Source organism: Aegilops tauschii, chromosome 7 (assembly GCF_002575655.3).
Source record: "Aegilops tauschii subsp. strangulata cultivar AL8/78 chromosome 7, Aet v6.0, whole genome shotgun sequence".
Taxonomy (NCBI): Eukaryota; Viridiplantae; Streptophyta; class Magnoliopsida; order Poales; family Poaceae; genus Aegilops; species Aegilops tauschii.
In genome coordinates this window covers 24,265,750-24,268,343 of record NC_053041.3, presented here as the reverse complement: position 1 = coordinate 24,268,343, position 2,594 = coordinate 24,265,750, and the positions used below count along the sequence as shown (strand labels likewise).

General features: G+C 42.0%; 1 long non-coding RNA gene across 1 annotated transcript; it reads left to right on the top strand.

Annotated features, from left to right (window-relative positions):
* The first annotated feature begins 1,245 nt into the window (after nucleotides 1-1,245).
* Nucleotides 1,246-2,373, top strand: LOC120969915 (uncharacterized). The gene is made up of 2 exons (XR_012188759.1): nucleotides 1,246-1,867; nucleotides 2,006-2,373. It is a non-coding gene; the product is annotated as an uncharacterized lncRNA (long non-coding RNA).
* Nucleotides 2,374-2,594: the final 221 nt, after the last annotated feature.

Here is a 2,594-nt window from a genome sequence, read left to right as displayed (position 1 = left end):
GTGACCAAATTAATAGAAGTTCATCATCACATTAAAACCAAAGTACATACATGGTTCTCATCTAACAACATATAGCTCTCCAGAGCATCTAATTAATTAAACCATACATTGAAGCTATGTAAAACATTTCAATGCAAAAACAAATGCGATCATAATCACAACCAAGGTAACAATTGATCCAACGGCATAATGATACCAAGCCTCGGTATGAATGGCATATTTTCTAATCTTTCTAATCTTCAAGCGCATTGCATCCATCTTGATCTTGTGATCATCGACGACATCCGCAACATGCAACTCCAATATCATCTTCTCCTCCTCAATTTTTTTTATTTTTTCCTTCAAGAAATTGTTTTCTTCTTCATCTAAATTTAACCTCTCGACAATAGGGTCGCTTGGAATTTCCAGTTCACATACCTCCTAGATAAATAAAATCTAAGTCACGTTGGTCGGCATAATTTACATAAACAATAAATGAACCAATAGTTATAACGATAATATATACCACATCCGAATCATAGACAGGACGAGGGCCGACGGGGGAGGATACCAAAACCATCGCACTATATAATAACAAGCAATAAAATAGTAAGAAAATTAGACAAGTATCTATCTAAAGTAAGAATTTTTTCTTTCAGAAAGAAGATAAGAACAAGAGGCTCACCACGGTGGTGCCGGCGACGAGATCGGCGCGGGCGATCGACGGCGGTGAAGACGGGAATGGGACGTGACGGGCCGCTAAACCTAGACAAATCTTGAGGAAAATGGAGCTTTGAGGTCGAGCTTCAAGACGAGAAAGCTTAACTAGTGTGGCTCGGGCATTTCATCGAACACCTCATGTGCATTGGAGGTGAGCTAGAGCACCACAAAGCCCTCCCCTCGCCGGCCAGAGAAAAACAGAGCACCAGAGTGCTCTGCTCGCGGGCGAGGGGTATATATAGGCACCTCATTGGTCCCGGTTCGTGGTATGAACCGGGACTAAAGGGCAGCCTATGGTCCCGGTTCAAGCCACCAACCGGGACCAATGGTGGTGGGCCAGGAGCGAGGCCTATTGGTCCCGGTTCGTCCCACCAACCGGGACCAAAGGGGCCAGACGAACCGGGACCAATGCCCCCACGAGTCCCGGCAGGCCCCTGGCCTCACGAACCGGGACCAGTGCCCCCATGGGTCCCGGTTCTGGACTGAACCGGGACTAATGGGCTGACCCGGCCTGAACCAAAGCCCTCTTTTCTACTAGTGATAGCTTAAGTACCATACAGAGGATGACACAAATGGTAATGAACACATCATGGATCTTGCATTAATTTTCTTATTCTAGCAGTACAATTTGTGCAGGGAAGTCATTCATTTGTCATGCCATGGAAGTATCGTTTGAAGTTTCCTTGCTGTCAAGACTTTTTTTTCAACATCTATGAGGTGGCAAGCAAAGTTATGGTAATTGCAGTTCATATCAGGTATAATTTGAAACATAGGTCCATCATCTCATCATCCTTTACGCCCTTTCTTTCCCTAATATTTTACAGCAAACCAACGGATCAACTAACCACAAGCTTAGTATGTGGTATACTGCATAAATATCTAGCTTGGTAGAAAGCATGGTCAGTAGAGCGTTTTCTAACCATGCACTAGCAGTGCCCACTCCATGCTACTATTATGTACACAGACGAGAAGTTTGTTTGAGAAAGAGTATGCTTGCTGCCTTTCATCTAATATCATATGTTTCTGTTTCCTATGTGAAACTAATGATTCACGTCTCTAACTTCTACTGCTTTATAGTTTTGCACAAAAGCTTTTGTAACCATGATGGTGATATACCTATGATTGTTACTTCATGTGCTACTACATTAGTAGGGAGATTTTTATAAAGGTACCAGAATTTATCTTCTTCCACATTAAGTCAATATTTAGTAACGGAGTTCTATTTTTGTTTGCAAACCAGTTCATTCGTCGCAAGGAAGAAAATCTACTCTGGATAGTTGATTTAGTGTTTCTTGAACATGGCCAGGGCAATGGATAAAATCTACTCTGGATAGTTGACAGAGGGAGTACATGCTAAGTTGACTTTTTTCCTGCGGATTTGCTTATCGTGAAGATGCTTGGAAGGATGCAGAGGGAGCGGATCATTTGGAGAGATAGGATGCCACTGTTTGGTGTTTTTATGCATTTTGGTTTGCTTGTAACTGTGTTTGCACTAGCTGGGAGTAAGTGACTTCAAGAAGTGTAGGTGTTTTAATTGAAGGCATGAAAAGCCATGATAATATGTATGCTCTTACAGGATGTGCTCTAATGCCGCTGGTTTATTATAAATCTTGGATTAGTAATGATGTGTAATGCTGCTGGTTTATTGCAAATATGTGTTTGTTTTAGTTGGAATTGTATGCATAGAATGGAATTGGTGGATTTTATTTTTTTAATTCCTAATTAGTTAGTAGTAGCGTGGGAAAACACAACACCAGACGCGCTACTACTACTTCATGAGTAGTAGCGTGGGTTTGCATCCAGGCTACTACTAACTTTTTAGTAGTAGCATGGGACAAAACCTAAGGCGCTACTACTATTTCATTACTAGTAGCGCGGGTTTCACCCGCGCTACT